General features: G+C 38.8%; 2 long non-coding RNA genes across 4 annotated transcripts; both read right to left on the bottom strand.

The window, feature by feature from the left end:
* Nucleotides 1-433: 433 nt before the first annotated feature.
* Nucleotides 434-4,629, bottom strand: LOC308401306. 2 transcript variants are annotated; one of them, XR_013972518.1, is made up of 4 exons: nt 4,489-4,618; nt 3,420-3,568; nt 2,549-2,713; nt 434-2,471 (listed from the first exon to the last, which is right to left on the bottom strand). It is a non-coding gene; the product is annotated as an uncharacterized lncRNA (long non-coding RNA). The 2 variants fall into 2 exon arrangements; XR_013972517.1 differs by lacking the exon at nt 3,420-3,568 and having other exon boundaries at nt 4,489-4,629.
* Nucleotides 4,630-10,496: 5,867 nt separating this feature from the next.
* On the bottom strand, nt 10,497-17,807 carry LOC308400867. Of its 2 annotated transcripts, XR_013972427.1 has the most exons (10): nt 17,068-17,807; nt 15,863-16,010; nt 15,669-15,757; nt 15,191-15,498; nt 14,323-14,505; nt 14,034-14,228; nt 12,975-13,095; nt 12,141-12,845; nt 11,406-11,506; nt 10,497-11,226 (listed from the first exon to the last, which is right to left on the bottom strand). It is a non-coding gene; the product is annotated as an uncharacterized lncRNA (long non-coding RNA). The 2 variants fall into 2 exon arrangements; XR_013972428.1 differs by lacking the exons at nt 10,497-11,226; nt 11,406-11,506; nt 12,141-12,845; nt 12,975-13,095 and having other exon boundaries at nt 13,126-14,228; nt 17,068-17,145.
* Between the last annotated feature and the right edge of the window lie 515 nt (nt 17,808-18,322).

Genomic DNA, 18,322 nt, shown 5'->3' with positions numbered 1-18,322 from the left:
CAATCAATACACTCTTATTATTCCATACAAACACAATAAGCAATACAGTCATCTGGATGGGAGATGCGCACAAAGAGGGTCACAGCGGATCTCAAAATGTCGGACCGTTACTCAAACTCTGGTGGCCCCCACCTAATCATAAAAACCTAAACATTCACATTCGTTCCATCTCTCAGTGAACCTGAGTTATGACCTTGGCTCCCTGTTTTCCTGCTTCTGACAAAGGTAGGGGAGAAGCTCTCGTGCAGTATCCTCTGCTCTTTCTACAATCAGAAAAGCAAGGCCATGATTCTCTGCAAACAGTGTTCCCTTTATAAATCAGCATAGATCAGCAGTATGAAATGTCATAAAACAGTGTAACTCATTCACAGTAAATCAGCAGTATAATGTAATACAAATCAATGTAATGAATCTAATGATTTTCACCGTCTTCTGACTCAGGAGTATAAAGCAACTTAAAACTATGTAATGATTACACAATCTTTAATCAGGTATAATGTGGCCTACAGCAGTATCATGAATTAATAATTCTTTGATTAGAGGTATAATGTAACATATGGCAGTATAATAATGTCACACCTGTCACCCGTTATATAAGTTCTGCACTTACCTACAGCCCACTCCCACATGGGGCGGCAGCTGAGAGATAGCAGTCCATGTGTATCTTTCCTTTTGCTCATTATTCAATAAAACGAAAAAACCTGCAAGTGATTGCTGACTGTTCATTCTCATCCTGACCGGATGAGCCCATGATGGTAACAATCTCCAACCTCCTCTGAACCTTCCTCCAAAACATTGAGCATTTTGAGATGCACATTACTGCTAATGCATTCATCTAGAATCATTAACAAAATGATAGGTGTATAAGCTTTAAACAAGTACAAAGTGCAGCATTACAAAGTTACATTATAACTAAGCATTTGACATATATATATCTTGTTTCATAAAACAATGAAATGCAAACAATCAAGTTTTCCTTTACAAAAATATTGAACAGTTGCTTTCAAGTCTTTAACAAAAAAGTGAAAAATCATAAAATATAAAAACGTAAATTTAACAATTAAAATAACTTCATTAATACATTATTGTCAGTTTTCTAACCCTTCGCGTGCACGCATGCGCACACACACACACACACACACACATCCTCCAACCACACACACCCATATTTTGCTCCATTGCGGGTTATTTCACACCTGAAATATTTTGTAAACAATTAAGCAAATACAAGTAATCTGCAATAAATCACAGGTAGTCAGAAAATAAACTAACTCTGTTACGCTACGTCCGCACCTACACGGGTATTTTTGAAAACGCAGCTGTTTCGTCCACACGTAAACAGCATTTGGAATCACAGAAAAAAAGATTTTTTAAAACTCCTTTTTTTTTGCGTTTATGAGGTGGATGAGGTGTCGTCACGCAACATCAAAGGTATGTGCCTTTTTTCATGTCACGCTGTGCGCCACGTTATTGTTTACATGAGATGAATTGCAGAATGGCAGATAGAGACAAAATACTGTTAATCTGACTATCTTCAGGTTTTACAAGCTTACATACGCAAGCAGTTAAGGTCCCTCCATTTACAAAGGCAGAGGCGTCACGATGTGATTATTTTACGTGTAGTTGTTTTTTTTTCCTGTGTAATAATATTCAACATTGCTATCAATACATTTTTCAAAAAATGCCTCTCTGTGCAAAATAGGTTTAAAAACATAAACAGCTGTGGGATACTGTTTGTCTGTGATTTGAACCGGGGGAACAAATCGTGGCAGGATCAGCCGGATGTTATTTGTATCCCACTGTAACGTTACTGTATAAAGTATAGTATAGTATGTATATCTCCAAAATGTCAGGAGTAGTTAGTCATTACAAGAAGTGTTTGTGAACTACAAATCACAGATGTGGGATACTGTTTGTCCGTGATTTAAACAGGTTCTTCCTTCCTTTAAAGTACGTACGCAGATGTGGGATACTGTTTGTCCGTGATTTAAACAGGTTCTTCCTTCCTTTAAAGTACGTACGTACATACATACACGCACACAGATAACACAACAATGAATACATGTATTGTTTAATTAAGAAAACATCAGAAAGTGATAAAACACATTAGAAATAGCAATAGCTTCCTAACAGACCAATAAATCAACACATTTTCATCAGCAGATGTTTGCATGTTCAGTAAAAATATTTCAACAAGTTTATGATTAAAATGATCAATGAACTTCAGCCTTACACTATGTAATGTACGTTTCATGTTGTACTCATGGTCCTTTGTTAGTCCAGTTTAGGATAATGTCTCTGACGTATGTTTCATATCAGATATATGTCATATCAAAACAAGCCCACACCTGCAGTTGTTTCAGTTTTTCACTGGTGCTTCCTGTCAGCTGGTCAACCTCATCCATATCAGCCAACCAAACGACAAGTTCCTCCCTTTGTGCTTCAAATCCCTCCTACTCTGAGACAAGGAGCTGAAAGAGAGAGAGAAGAGTCAATTATAAAGAAGAGAGAAAAGTGAAACCCTCCTCAGAAGGTCTGACTCGCATACCTGCAGTTGACCTGTGATGGACTCCAGTTTGGCGTTCACGTCATCCCTCGTCGATGCCAACAGCCGAGTCTGCAGGGTGCCCTGGAAGAGCTGAGTTAATGTTCGACTCCTCCTGGTCAGGCTCTCCAGCTGGATGAGCCGAGGTCTCCCCTCTCACCGCTGCCTCTGAACACAGAAACACAAATTGCATCTGAAGCAGGAGGTGCAGATTTTTTTTTGCTATTCTTTTCCAAATCCAGGCTAGATCACGTGGAGGTATTTGGAAAACTTTTTTGGCCAGTGGACGACTGTTGTCTTGCAGAAAGTCAAATCAAACATATGCGATACACAATCAATTCACAAGAACACATAAAAAACAAGTCCAGTTCTCGTCTGATTTCAACTGAATTCTGCATCAAAACAGGGTAAAACAAGTGTTTGCAGCAAATATGAGCACAAAGCCTCAATTTGTACAAGCCTGCTATTACAGTTCTCCTCTATGCAGACGACTTTCCTGTTTTCAAGGCACAACTTGGTCTGCTGTACGAATCTCATGGATACACACTAAATGAAACAATAGTGTGCATGACTCCAGATTCTGATCCCTCATCCTAATATGGTCCCAACATAGCAACAGCAATAAAGCAAATGTTGAGGCTTCAAAATACAAAGTCTATAAACCAATGGCTGACATGGGTTTTATCATAAGGGTGATAAATATACAGATTTCAGTCTGTCTTAGAGATTTGATGTTCATTTACCTGCAGATGCACTATACGTGCCTGTTCCATGGTTTTCCACAACATTTTGCACATCACTATTTAATACAGGAAGTAGGTGAACTAAAACAAGTCATCTTTCTTTGTGAGAGGACCATATTAATGAAACAAACCTCAATGACATGATAGGGATCCCTAAAGATGCTCCTGCTGCTTCTCTTCCTCCTCATCCTAAGCTTCCTTCTCCTTGTCCTCAACTTCCATCCAATTGTAATTCAACCTAATTGTGTTTCTCCCCCTCCTCTTCCTCATTTTGTTGGAGCTGTGAACACAATTAATGTGAATCTGGATTCATTTGTGCAAACAAGAAAAATCTACAGCTTTTTGGTCAGACGTGCTCTTGTGATTTAAGCCGGGTAGAGTAGATTTATGTGTTGATGCTACCTGCTTCAACTCTGGCTGCTGAGTGATATTTACACCCTGGCTGGATTACAAACTTTAACCATGTGCTGAACTTTGGCCCAGCGTTGATACCTCTTGTTAGTATAACGGCCTCTTCTTAGCTTGTATGTATGATGGTGGGTAAATGAAATATACAAAAAAATTAACTATATTACAAAAGAACATCTATCTTGGAAACATCAAATGACCGGAGCATAACTTGTCAACTAGTCCGAAACTAAGTTATGCAGGAACAGTCAAAGACACCTTCTCATGTCACATTTATTCATTTCTATATAATTAGATAAGACAATAAAGAGTTATCTAATCTAATTATTCATTCAACACACTTATGCATAGCTGTATTTTATACAGCTCATACAGAATTCAAAGTGCAGGTTCATGTGAGTATTTAATGTACGGCTCAGATCTACAGAATTTCAGAGTTTCTAGAGCAGACACAGAGCTCACGCCACAACAGGCTTCAGGCGCCATATTAGTGACTTTAACAATATATACAATTTTAATTTCGGTCTAGCTGACATTAGGTTATGTACGCAGCACGCAATTGAACCACATATTTTAGAAACCAAAGGTTCAAATTAGCTGGGAGCCCCTTCACTTAATTATAACAGTGGTTTTATTAGGAAAACAGTTTCTGTATACCAGATACTAAATTGCGCTGACGTCAACGGCTAACGTATCTAGCTAATCGCTACTGTTAGCACAGCATTAACAGCAAGCCACAATGACAAGTAACAAAAACAAAACTGTGATAAGGTTTTAATGAAAATGTTTTACCTCTTCCAACAGTCCCAGAATTCGGAGCTTCAAAGTCCAGCAGGTACTGAAGACTGTTATCCGTTTCGCTGTCACCGTCCGTGAGAAAGAGTTTTTTTTCCCGAAAGGTCAAGGCCCGCTGCTTGCGGACTCTGTCTGCGCATGCGCATCCCAATGACTGACCCCTCCGTCCGCTCCCGGGAGGTTATAGTATGACGTGTTCTGACGTCACTCTCTCTCTCCCTGTCATTTATTTGGCTCGAAACACATATTAACAAATTGCTCAGTGATGAACAACTACTCAGATTATTTACCTAAGCAGTGTGCTTTGTCAAAACGAAGTGTGTGTTCATTACACTGACATTCTGTTCTGCAATTGTTATTTACTTGTATTTTATAATTTGACTTTACATACTGCTGGGTGGTTTGTAAAGTTTACAATAACTAGTATTATCATTATGCTATATTTTCAAAAATACATAATAATCTCAAAAGTAATGCCTTGGAGTAGAAAATAGTAATGCTTTATTAAAATTTAAAACTAATGTACAGTATTTGAATGTGTGTATTGTGTCTACTGTTTGTTAACTCACCATATTCATAATGGGTTTGCGGGGTTAGGGGTGTGTGTGTGTGTGTGGGGGGGGGGGGGGGGGGGGGGGTTAGGGTCTTTAGGCTTTCCCCCCCACCCCTGCCACCAGTATATTTTTAAGCAAATATTTCTAACTTTTATTTGAATATTCAGTTTCCTACCATGTTCTCTTAAAGGGTAATTGCCAGGTAACCCGCCATCCCCCTTCGCACACACATGCACACAAAGAAAACACACAGTATAATTCACAGCCTCGTTATAGTGAATAAATATTTATGCCATTTACACCATCAAACTTAGATTGCTAAGGATGAAGAACCTTTTGTTCTTTAAAGAACCATTTGTAATAGCTGAAGAACCATCCACAAAATCAAAAGGTTCTTTGACGTATGATGGTTCTTTAAAGAACCATGAAGACATCTGAAGAACCATTTAAGAACCATAATTTTTTTTCTGAGTGTACCTCAGCACTTGTGCAGGTGAAGCAAAGGGAAGATATGCTTCACCATATTTTCTAGTCTTTGGCTTAGAATGAAGTTGGTTTGGAAACATATTCAGCGATGCTTCATCTCCTGCTTTGCGTTTCTGTAGGCGCCAGTGCTAGCAGTGTCCAAGCATTTTGTTTTTTATTCCACCTTTTCATCCCGCCCCCCCCCCCCCCCCCCCCCCCCCCCCCCCGGCCATGGCTCTGCGCCCCCCTAGGGGGCGGGCCCCACTCTTTGAGAAGGTCTGTTTTAAGATCTCACTGTTGGGTTTGTAAGGCCATGTTACTCCTAAATTTCTATCTTGTTCAAAGAGAAGATATAAAACAAAGTTCTAAGCTAATCGACCTTAGTGTTCTCTTTAAAAAAAAAAAAAAGAATCGATAAAGAATCGAATAGTTAAACAGAATCGAAAATGGAATCGGAATTGTGAAAATCTTATCAATACCCATCCCTAGTTATAATCAGTGTTAATTCTCAACAAATAACTGATCCTGTGTAAAGTGTTTTGATTGGCCTACAGTCTCCTAGTGCTATCAAAAGTATTTTCCTGGGTTTGCTGTTTTTCTAGTTTTGTGAAAGTCCATTGTTTTCAAAGTCTTTACACTGAAAGCAGAACACCAAAGCAGCTTCAGCTCTCCATTACTATCTACATAAAATACATTCACACCCAGAAGTGCTGTTGCCCCCCACACTTTGACAGTTACTCTAAGTACAAATAGGGTTGACGAGAGCAGTCAAGAAAAAACAAGAGCTGGAAAATATGCATGATGCAGAGACCGTGTGCATTCCATGAAATATATAGACATATAAAGATATTCCATGAAAGACCTGACTGACAAAATGCAAAACGGTGTTACATACCAACTGATGAAAAAAGGAAAAAGTGGCTGTGTGGAATCACAGATCACAACAGATTTTCTGTTTCCGTCTCATTCTATACTTTCCTTCATCTGCCTGGACAGCATTCTTTGTCCACTATAGTAGTAATGTAGATGCACTTTGTTAAGTTTAAAATTCATTCAAGGATACTAAGAATGATCTTTTACTAGAAGTCAAACATGTTAATTCTATATCTATGTATCTATAAATCTATAGCCAATACAATAAAACATTCAGTATTCTGGACTGTCCCTGTTAAGTGTAAACCTTTTCTGTATTTATGAAACAAGCTCACATAGGTCTTTTTTTCACTTACATCCAACCAGTGAGGGCAGGGTTAACAAACAAGCAATGTGAATCATTTGCTTATGCCTAAATGTTAAGGATTTGAAAGGGAAAAAAAGGAGAAATTACAACAAAATAATATTAAGACAAGTGAACACAAATGTGAATCATACACAATAAAAGACATTAAAGATAGTCACATGGACCAAAACAGCTATTCTCTCACTCCTTGAAAATACACTTCAACTCTCCCATCACAACCATTGCAGCCCTTATTTAAAGGGTCCTGACGATACAATCATTGTTTTGGATAAATAAACTTAATAATACTCTTCAAAGGATTGGACAAAACTTTACTCAAAGTAGCTTTTTAGCTGTCACTCACAGACAGATGCATTATCAACATGGCTTGGTTTCGATGAATTAATTATCACTGGTGTTTTATAGTGCATAGTAAATTGTTTCCCCTTTATATTCTTGGGCCTGCCATGTAAACCTTAATACAGTGTTTCCCAAACTTTTGGAGCCATGGCACATATTTCACATAAAAAAAACAAACATTTTATGGTCTTCAGTAGCATGTATCCTGCAGATGATGCACAGTACGTACTGTAATATTCATGACAACCTTTTACTAAAAAATTAGTTAAAATTTTTGACTGTTGTAATTTTACAATCTGTATTAATTTCAGTTAATGTATCATACAATGGCCATGAAAAAAATCTCCACTTAGGACAATGTACAAATCCAGACTTTTTTTTTGTTTTGTCTAGTAAAACACCTTTAGACCAAGACACCCATGTACACTCATGGGGAGAGAGAATGAATAGCCTTAAATGTGTAAAGGACTATTTTAAAATTAATGCGGAGTTGAGCTGGGAGCCAGCGACGCTGCTTCAGGATAGGGGTGATGTGGTGAGTAAAGGGAGTCCTAGTAATAATACGGGCAGCAGAGTTCTGGACATGTTGAAGCTTGTTGATGGATTTTTGTGGCAGGCCAAATAAGAGTGAATTACAGTAGTCAATCCGAGAAGTAACGAGACTACGGACCAGAATAACAGTGGCATGTGGAGTGAGGAAGGGGTGGAGGTGATTGATGTTACGGAGTTGGAAATATGCTGAGCTAGTGATATTATTGATGTGAGAGTTAAACGATAATGTACTGTCAAGAATGACACCCAAATTTTTCACAGATGGAGAGGTAGAAACTGACAAGTGATTGATAGTAACAGAAAAAGTGTTAGTCCTGGATAGCGATGATTTGGAGCCAACCAGGAGATGCTCTGATTTGTTGCTGTTGAGTTTAAGACAGTTGGAGGAAAACCATGAATCAAGTTCGGCTAAGCAGAGGGTGACGGAGGGTGGAGGAAGAGTAGACAGGTAAAGCTGGGTGTCGTCGGCATAACAGCGGAACTGAATATTATATTTACAGAAAATGTGTCCAAGTGGAAGGAGGTAAATAATGAAAAGGAAGGCCCAAGGACAGATCCCTGGAGCACCCCAGAAGACAAAGGAAAAGGCTGAGGGGTGGAGGATTTTAATCGAATGAACTGAGTGTGGTCAGACAGGTATGATTTGAACCAGGCTAGTGGGGTATGAGAAAGGCCGAAAGAAGCTAATCTGCTGAGAAGGATGGTGTGAGAGATGGTGTCAAATGGTGCACTCAGATCGAGGATAATAAGGATGGAGAGGAGACCAGCTGCCATAAGAAGATCATTTGTTATTTTTATAAGAGCAGTTTTGGTGCTATGAGAAAGACGGAAACCAGACTGGAACCGTTTGTAAAGGTTATTATTGGTAAGGCGTAGATAAACTTGTGAAGCAACTATTTTTTCAAGAATTTTTGAGAGAAATGGTAGATTGGATATAGGACGAACGTTATTAAGGTTGTTGGGCTGTAGACCTGTTATTTATTTATTTTTTTCAGAACTGGGGCGAGCGGCAACGTTGAAAGAGGAAGAGAGGATAGACACGCCTTAACTAAGACTGTAGGAAAGGGGTCAAGGTGACAGGTAGAAGGCTTTGATTTGTGGATGAGATCAGAGATATCAGTGACAGAGGGAAGTTGGAAGGCAGAAAGGCAATGTAATGGGGGTGGGGTTGAGAAGGAGGAGCTACATGGAACACAGGAGCCAGGTCTTGGTGTATTTTATAAATTTTTAAAGTGAAGAATAGCTTTAGAGAGTCACAGAAGTTAGACGAGTAGAGATGAGTGGGTAGAAAGTCAGACGGCCTGAGAAAATACTTGAATAGTGAAAACAGTGTCTTAGTAGAATCCTCGCTTGAACAAACAATGGTAGAGTAATAGGCAGATTTAGTTTGGTTAATACAATCTATATAAAACAGAACATGATTGTTAAACATTTTCTTATGAATAGTAAGGCCGGTTTTCTTATGGAGACACTCAAGTCGTCGGCTTTTAGCTTTCCAAAGTCAGAGTTCAGGTGTGTACCAAGGTGCTGAGTGAGAAAAGGATACAGGTCTAGTTTTTAGTGGAGTGAGAGAGTTCAAAATACTACTAAGGCTATGATTATAATAAGAGACCAGATCATCTAGAGTAGACAGGTTGTTGAGAGATAGACAACTAGAAAGAGCAGAAGAAAGGATATCAAGATTTATTCTCTTGATATTCCTGAAAGACATGGTGCAGGGGTTTTTGATTATGGAGAAAGTCATTAGGACATTAAAGGAGAGAAGCAGATGATCAGAGGTTGGTAGCTCGTTGGCTGTGCAGTTTGAAGGAGTAACTCTGGAGCAGCAGACTAGGTCCAAGTATGGCCCTTGGTGTGAGTAGGGAAGTTTATGTGTTGTTTAAAATTAAAGCAATCAAGGCAGGATAAAAGGTCTTTGGTAAGAGGATGGTCGGAGTTATCCACATGCAGGAGCCTCGGTGAATGTACTTTCACTGAGGGAGGAACGTAGACACCAGAGGGCTGTACAGGCAGGAATAGGAAAGGAATTTGTGGGAGAGAACAACCAGGACGCCAGGAGCCAGGACGTGTGGAGATGAAGAGCAGCCGGTGGTGGAGCAGCCAGGGAAAAGCGGAGTCGGAGAAGCTGTGTGTATTGAAGGAGTCCAGTACTAAGTCGATAGATCAATGACACAAGGATCCAAACCCACACAGACAGTACGTAGAACCTGGGACCACATCGCGCTCAGGAACGGAGACACCGGAGGGCCATACAGGCAGGAACAGGAAAGGAATCCGTGGGAGAGAGGAGTTACAGCAAGACATTTAATAGTTTAAACATATGAGTATGAATTATGTCTAGAAAACATGACTCACCCACATCAGTTAGGGTGAAGCTGCAAAAATTCCTTTGCCAAAACACCATAGCCTGTGTGTAATCAACCAGTGAGAGCCTGCATATTTTCCCATCCTTTGCACTTTACTGATAAGAATTGTTTTCCCACTTTGAAGGAATTGAACCAAATTGTGTCATTAGGCCAATGCACTGGCTAATGCTTTCCGGGTTTTGTAATAAATACATTTGAAAGTTCAGTCATGCTAAAAGAATGAGACAGTTCTACATTTTTGTTATAATCTTTGATAAAAGCTAAATTCGTGAACTTGGAACTTACAGCCAAAATGAGTCACACAGCAATAAAACGTCTTCCTAGTGTTTCATTTTTGGTGTCATGTTCTTTTCAACAGAAGATTTTCACACTCTGTGCAGCAGTGTTGGTCAAGTTAATTGAAAACTAACTAACTAACTAATTACTTAGTTACTGATTACTAATTAATTCTCCAAAAAGTAATCATATTACTTTACTGATTACTTATTTTCAAAAGTAATTAGTTACTTAGTTACATTTTTAAAGCATGATACACAACCTGAATACGTAGTAAAGCAATAGACCCTTCAGCCCAATTCTATTTTTTATGCATAATCCATCATATAAAATTGAATCAAATGGAAAGTCTCTTTTAAAAATTGTTTTATTAGTTTTAATCTTTTAATTTTATGCACATTGCATTAAGCAAAAATTAATTTATATGCAACTGTCTTTGACTTGAAGAAATTGTTTAACATTTAAACCTATTTTCTGCATATTCCAGCATGTAAAATAAAATAATGTTTTGCATATACATGGACTCTTTCAAATTGATGCAAGTAAAAGTAAGCAAAAAATAAACAAAATCAAAGATTCAACAGTACTAAGTCCTGTCGCTTTTAAATCTATTGTCACCTGTTTAGCGGTAGTGGGGCCGGTGCTGCCCGGTGCCACAGCAGTCATTCTTTTATTAATGGTGGCTTATCATTCAAAGCAGAGGATACCCAGAGTTTACTTTTAAATACATTTCTAAGATGTGTATGAAACTGGATTTGGCCACTTCTGACCTTCAAGTACAGCTGATTCTTCTACACAGCAAGATGAATTCTTCAGCTGTATCTCAGCACCATCATTCTTCCAACGGCAGCACTCAGTCTAGCTGCTGGCTATGATGACAGCACACATGATCTGTGGAGTTCCTCTTCAGGATCTTCTTATCATTCATCAGAATACAACACGGCTGTAGAAAAAGCAAAAACAAATACTAAAAACTAAAACAGATATGCTATACTTTAATCATATCCAAGTGAAAGTTGAGCTTTTTAAAGCGGGATCCTGGGTTCTTACATTCTTCATACAGTAAATCCCATAACTATCGCTCTTTATTATGTAATACTTCTTTTGATTAGCTCTACTTACCCTTTCACAACATCTGCGCTTTGGTGAAGGTTTTGCAGTAACAGTTAACTGACAGCATAGATGTGTTTCTTTGTTGAAAGTATTAGTTCCACATGATTGAGCTGTAGAAGCAAAGTCAAGATGTAGGTATCACTCGCAGTAGCTGGTATCTAGAATAGATGAAGGGCTAGTCATTTTGAATAGGATACAATGAGATTCGGAGTGCTATTGCACATTGGTATGTCAAGTTTAAAGCTACATAAAGGCATTTATGATTAAATAAAGCTTACATAAGAACACCAAAAGAATGTTACTCAAAAAATAAGAATTAAAAACTGAGTACTAAAACTAACCTTTATTTGAGAGTGGTGTAATCCTATTGTAAACTAATCCATCTACTGCAAGTTAAAACATGCACACTAATATGGCAGGTTACTCATCTCAGTGATGGTTGTGTTTTTGACTGTCCTGCTGGGTGCTTCTGCCGCCTTCTCTCAACCACTGAATACGACCCACATTCCTGTGGCCAGTCTATCTGTCATGGTGCTGGGTCGTTGACCCAGCGTTTTGTGTTTTATATGATTATTGTCTTCTGTTCTAGTTTATTCTGATGCTAGTATTCTGTGTCCTGCCCTTGTGCCCTGGGATTTCCTGTTTTATTCTGAAGGTCTGTGTCTATGGTCATTGTGTTCAGCTTGTATCCTCCAGTCATTATGTGTATTAGAATCAGCTGTGCTCCCACCTGTATGTCATTACCTGGTCTCCTTGTTTGTGTGTGTGTGTATATATAGTGAGTGTTGGTCTGTGCTTGTTGTCGGCTCGTCTGCGTTCCATGGTGTTCTGTTCCTTAGTCTGCGTCTCTCTGCCCCTCACCCCGTTTTGTAGTGATGGGCAGATGAAGCTTCATGAAGCACTGAAGCTTTTCATCCAATTGGTTCACCCCAACGCGAAGCTTCATGAAGCTTCATTTGCTCTAGCAGGACACCTACTGGACGTAAAAATAATAGCTGGCATGAATTTGAAGAGTGTGGCATTTTGCACACAGCCTGTAAATGTCAACAACAAAAGGAGTGTGTAAAACATGTATATTGTAGTGATGGCAGTATACTGTGTATATTTATAGTGGCAGTATGGGAAATGATTATTTGGAAATGCTTGAAATGGAAATGATCATTTACTGTGAGGTGAGGTGTGGTTGGGGTGTGGACAGTAGTTGTGCTTTTGTAACGTTGAGGTATGGACAGCTACACACTGAGGCTTTGAGCCTCAGTCCTGCCTGTTCACATTTTATTCTGTAAAAACTAAATTTCCACTGCTTTCATGACCTTTTAGTGGGGAGAACATAGCTAGGATTTAATGATTTAACAAATCTTTTGAATCCTTTGTCCTCCACAATGCTAAATGGCTGGGAGTCCTCAATCACCATGCTGACCAGGTCTTCATCTATTTGAGATTGTTCTCCTGAGGAAAGACAATAAAGATAAAGCACAAATATAAATATCACACGTAACTTATAACAGTTGTATAATATTGTTATATCATTTAGTAACATTACTGCATCCTATATTATCATGGCATTTGATGGCTCACCTGGTCTTGCTCCACAATCGGTGTCCCCCTTATTCTCATGCAAAGCTCTGTAGTGCCTAAGCATGGATGAGGTGTTGTTGTTGTTATATCCCAGCTCCCTGGCACACAGCAAACACTTCACCTTGTACAAAAGTCAAGACAGCTCAACATAAATTGTATTGCACCATCAGTATCATGAAAATACATCTTCTGTAGAATTTTACATAGCTTGTTGGGAGGAATAAGATCAAAATGTTCCCACACAGGGGAGGACATCCTCCTCTTCTTAGCTGGCTCCATTCTCTCCTGACTTTCCTCACTCTCATAAACCTCCAAACGGTCTCCAAACTCTCACTAACCGCAACTCTCCATCAAACACCCACATTTTTGAATGAAGTCTGAGGGGTTTATATCGCTGTCATATCTCGCGGCAAAGTTCGAACCACTTCATGAACCAGTCACGTGGTACAGCCGGGCAGCGAGGCTTCGGACGTCATCATTTTCAGCTCCTCCCATAAATGAAGCAAGCCTCGATACGTCCATCCCATGGGGAATGGGAGCAGTAACAAAGGTGTTGCGTTTATATTTTTGTTGAGTGTATATATATAATGTTCTGATATAATCCAGACAATACATGAATTAAAATTTTTAAAGGTAACAATTGTCATCTTCAACAAATTGTCAACATTTAACAAATGTGCAGTTGCATGCAAACAGAAAAACATACTTTTTGGCGAATATAGCATCCAGGTTATACAATTTTGTACCTTGGGTTTAAATACAAAAATCAAAAATTTCAGCCAATCAGTTCATATTGTCTGACCTTTCCACTGCATAGGCATAAAAATGGTCAGTCCTGATAAGCAGTGTATTTGACAAAGATGCCAAATGAGGTTTCTCACCTCTGTGAACAGAGACTCTCTACATTTTGGACAGGTGAACATTTTACTTGCATCCTTTAATCTGTGCAATCAGCTCCAGTACTTTGGTTTTCCTTTGGGTGGACAGCGGCAGGTCATAGACAAAATCAAAGAAGGTGAAGACGGAGCCAAGTGGTGCTGGATAGGACAAGTTACATACCCAGTACAGTTTGAAAAGCTTATCCACAGCACACGTCAGGCCATCATTCAGAGAAATGGTTACTCTGTCATTCTTAGCAACAATGATGTACTGCCTGGTTGCCCTCTTTAGATCACCGATGCATATCAGCTGGGGTTGGTGTGTTGTGGATGATGCTTCAGGATCACTGCAAAGCGATGCAATACTTGTTCCAGGCTTGGAGATGGGGGAAGATAAAGATAGTATTCAGTGAGGTGTAGACAAATGCTTTCCTCAGGTAAATACCGTGAGAACTTTACTGAATACATACCAGTGCAAAAAAGGCTGCAACGACTGGCACCAACTGGTGGGAGTAGGTGTGTTAACACATGGCGGGGGGGTTCTTGTTTCCAGGGCAGCTACTGATTTGAGCTTCGGAATGATACTGGCTTCCCATTTTCGCAAAAAGAGATCCACCTTTCCTCCTGTAAAATTGCCAAACTCCAAGTCCAGCCTACGGAAATAAAAGAAGTGTTTAAGCTTAAAATGAAGCATTAAATACATTAAATCAAAAGTACATTCTGTCCATTTGGTAGCTGTATGGCTAAGATCAAACTTTACAGTATCACATTTCTGTTACCCATTCCACATCTAGCTTACCTACACAGTTAAACAACAATTTACTTGGAGTGGTATTTGAATACAAGTCCATTATTCCTTAATTTTAGCTATGATTTGGGTCCCATCAGACCCTGAGAAAAAATTAGGACTTTTTAGCTGATGTTCAACTTTCTAGCAGACAATTTCTTATGTTGTCTATCTGCGGTTTGTCCTGTAGAGCTTTTTTGTTGAAAATAGTGCTGCTGAAAGCAGAGTTTCATACAGATTTAGGTGATTTTTTTGTAGGGTTTTCACTTCCACGAGCAGCACTTTCTGCATTGTCATTTGATGTCCCTACTATTAGATAGTCATTTGGTGGTACAACTAAGATTTTGGACCATGTGAAAAGTGATGCTCATTGTAATCAGTGCGCAGGGAGTAATGATCAAACTCTGAAGTTATAAAACTTTCAAAATATTCACTAGGAGCTCATAAACATACCTCCAAATGTATCGACTCCTGTTACATACTTTGTATGCAAAACACAACTGAGTGGAGAAGGAGTACATAAACCATTACCAGAGAACCAAGCAACTTACCAGACTTGGCATGTCCAAAAACCGTGGGTACTCTCCGAATATTCCAGGCTCTGAGACTGGTGTATGTTTCCTCCATGCCTGACATGATAATTGGAAGGTTCTCAGCTGAGGGCCGCAATAACTTGGGTGACCCACTCATCTGTGCTGCTGGTATTCCCATCCTCTCGCCTGAGCTTCTTGTCTTCACCACAGTCATCTGTCACTTTTCGCTTCTTATAATGTCTCTGCCCCTGGTCGAGATTCCGTCTAAGGTTGCGCAGTTTAGTCTCTAGGAATCCACAATGAGAGACTGGATCATAATAATGCTCCTGAGGAAGAAAGGACAGAGGTATATGGGTAACAGCTGAGCAATTTTAACTGAGAAAAAAAGCTCTAATAAATAATTAGATAAAGGTTAAACGATACACAGTAAGTGGGAACAAGTGCAATTTACAGTATGTAGTGGAATTTACATTATTAAAATGCTAAATTTACTTACAAATCCTTCCCCCTGTCCTGCCACTTAAGGGTGGAAAAGTGGTGAGGATGCTTTTTGCTACAGTTAGCTTCTCTGCACTAAGAGGGTAACTGGAAAACAAAGGTAAACTTTTTTACTTCTGTGCACTTCAACATTTTTAAAGGAAAACATTCATTGCAAAATTTTAACAAAGTACAGTAAAGTGCGATACTTACTAACCACACCTCTCCACCAAATCCCCAATGCAAGTCTTCACAAGGAGCCTCCTCGATGGCACCGACAGGTTTCATACTCCTTAAGAATCTGTGGGGCTTTCCTGAGTGACTTCAGGGGTTGACTTTGTTCTTCTGTGGTAATGGTAGACTGTGTAAAGGCAACACCAGACACTTTACCTCTCTGCAATAATCTTCAAAGTCATGACAGCAAATTTCCACAGAGCATAAAAGCACGAGTTTACTCAAAAAGCTGCAGCAGAAGAAGGCGGTTTCTTAACTACGTGATTATAACGCAATGACTAAAAGAAATTCTGAATAATAAATAAATTGATTTTATCTTCTAGTTGCTACTTGGTGAATAAATCTGATCCTGACTAATAGTGATGTCTGATGTCTGTGGCACTGCTGACAATAAGAATTTTTTTTTTTTTACAAATTTCTTTCTCATCTATAAAAGTGGTTACAAGGACTTTGACAGATTCTAAGTTGTCATATGTGTGCTGAAAAAATGAAACACATGGCTAAATAAGTAAGATAATTTGCATGGTCAAGTTGCTGTTGTTTGGTTTTTTAAATAACACTGACTATTACTTCCTCAGAAGTTCTGCATAAAAAAGAAACTATATCAGAGCATGTTTCCAGCAATAAGCCTTAAAAAAGAATGTGCACATACTTTAGTTAATCATACTAGATGCAAAAACTGCTTTAACTGCTTGAAAAAATAATTATCTCTGTCAATATGAGGTATATTTCATGTTAAAGTTACTCAGTCTTTATTCCTATTCTCTGCTAGTAAACGAATGGTCGCGGTGATAACTACATTTGCTATATTCAGAGCTAACGACAATATTGTCATTTTACTCAACACTGCTACGGTTAGGTGCTGACTCTGGCGTTGCTCATAGACAACATAATGCCTGTCGGAGCCGCTAGCCAACTACCACACTGGTTCTAAGAGCAATTTCTGAATACTCTAATACTACCAAAACACATTAACTCTAATGGAGTATGGCACGAAATCCAAGAACTAATAATAAAATTAAGAGTAGGATATGTTAGCAAGACTGTTACATTAAGGTTAGCTAGGTATAGTTAAGCAGTAATTAACTTAAACTCTAAACTCCTATATTTTATATAAATTCACATTCTTCCAGAAACCCGGCATATTTTCAGTACATTAAGATAAACTGGTAAATGATACTTACTGTAAGGTCTGACAACATACTAGGCGACGTAACCTCCATCTTTGTCTCCTTTGTCTCATTGGCGCGAAAGATAGCGCCCCCTTCCCGCCGCCGCCGGTATGTCATGTTGCTGGGCAGAATTTGTTTCAATTTTAAGCATGTGTGTTCTTACTCATTTCATTTTCTACTTTTGCTTCAATTGTATTCACATGTTACGGTCAAAATTAAGCCTGTTCTTTGTGGATACTTATGCTTATAGTATAGCCATGGCCATTAATTGGTATGCCATACATATTGAGAAATAAAAAATTAATCCTCTTTCAGAATTTTAGTACACCATACCTTGGTCCACATTACATTATAAAATGTTTTATTTGTTGAAAGTAATGAGGAAAGGATTAAGGAAAACAAACAATAACTAAACATTTTATTTATTCAGTTAATATAGTTATAATACATTGTTAATCTACAATTTATTTCACTAAACACAGGGCTAGTATCAAATTACTGAGCTGCTAATTTTAGGTCCTGTTGTTAGATTCTGAAAATAACACACAAAATGTGTTAAACTGTGCAACACATCAAGTGTGTTAAGCGTTTTACACATTTTTTCAATGTTTACACATTTTCTTACACATGTTATGTTAAAATTTACACAAAATGTGTTAATAGTGTAACAACACATTTTTTGTGTCATTTTTTAACACATCCTTTCTAAGAGTGTACTAGGAAATTAAGCCTGAAGCATAGTCTAAAAGTATCCTGGTGTGTTTCCCTTATAGTTAAGCAGCAGTGAGTCAGCAGGGAACAATCTTCTTGTAGGTCTGGAACAAATTATGGGTTCAGGCAAAACTGCAGGAAAAGAAAAAGTCAGTAAATCTCTGGTCTTTCATAGGGTTTCATCAGACAACATCAAAGTCATCAAAGTCATCAAAGTCATTATAAACTCTAGGGACAAGTGGGAGACTGGAAGAAACGGATCTCTGATTTCCTCACCGACACTTTTCCAAAAATGCCTCAATCTGCTTACTGCACACAATGTCATGGTGAGTGGTCCGCACATGTTCATAGAACTAAAAATAAGGACTGTTGCAATAGCTTTGAATAAATGGAAACATCTAACTTAGTTTAAGTGCTTGTAGCTGTTAACCCGAGGAAGGCAGCCGGCCCAGATGGCGTACCAGGACGTGTGCTGAGAGACTGCGCAGACCAGCTTGCCTATATTTTCACCAGGATTTTTAACCAATCCCTTGAACAGTCAAACGTCCCACCCTGC

The sequence above is a fragment of the Rhamphochromis sp. 'chilingali' genome (assembly GCF_963969265.1).
Source record: "Rhamphochromis sp. 'chilingali' genome assembly, chromosome: 8".
Lineage (NCBI taxonomy): Eukaryota > Metazoa > Chordata > Actinopteri > Cichliformes > Cichlidae > Rhamphochromis > Rhamphochromis sp. 'chilingali'.
This window is presented reverse-complemented; position numbering and strand designations above follow the sequence as displayed.